This window comes from Arachis ipaensis, chromosome B02 (genome assembly GCF_000816755.2).
Source record: "Arachis ipaensis cultivar K30076 chromosome B02, Araip1.1, whole genome shotgun sequence".
Taxonomy (NCBI): domain Eukaryota; kingdom Viridiplantae; phylum Streptophyta; class Magnoliopsida; order Fabales; family Fabaceae; genus Arachis; species Arachis ipaensis.
The window spans coordinates 58,827,865-58,828,707 of record NC_029786.2 but is presented as its reverse complement, the minus strand read 5'-3'; positions in this window follow the sequence as shown (position 1 = coordinate 58,828,707).

The following is an 843-nucleotide window of genomic DNA, read 5'->3' as shown; positions in this document are numbered from 1 at the left end:
TATTACAGTTTTTTATTTTTATAAATTAAATAAATTTAATTATTATCAAAATAAATAATTTAAAAAATATTTACTGATTCAAATTCTCTAATCTTATCTCGTTTACATTGCAAACGAGATGATATTACATGTATTTCGTTGGAGTGTCTCCGGGTTGTCTGTCGGGGACATTTGGCGGACACAATCCCGCAGTCACATCAGCTTCAGCGTGAAAGATTCCTCCTCTGCGCAGCCTACTGTGCTGCCATCGGAGGCCTGGCACCAAGCAGCTGCTTCACCAACGCCCACGTCTTAGTGCCGTACCACCTACCGAAGTCACGGAGGCACCCCCAACGGGGATACCGTGTGCGCGTAGGCCTAGGTGGTACGCCACGTCCTACAGGGTGATAGTGACCTCACCCCACAGGAGATGAAACGTGTGCGTCTCTAGATGCCATCGCTCCACGAGTGCCGAAATAAGGGAATTGTCAAAAGGAAGTCCGTAAGGGACACCGTGTCGCCGAATTCGGCCTCAGCCAGATACGGGACGATGGCGTCGGGTGGAGGAAGGGTATGACTCACTCCCTGAGGCAGTAGAAGGCGAGGCCTCTGAAGAATAAAAAAAATTCATGCTTAAAAAAAATTCAGCCAGACACTGATTTTTTTGGTTTAGTAATTAGATCTGCTTAACATGATACATAGCACATTAGAAGTTACACAAATATTTCTATCTAACTTACAGCTACTTCTACTTAAGCACATACTTCGATGTTTCTAGCCTACACATGTCTCTAAATTACATATTCCATACTAACTAAACCCTAACTAGAACGTTATAAATACTAACAACCTAGCACAAGTAAT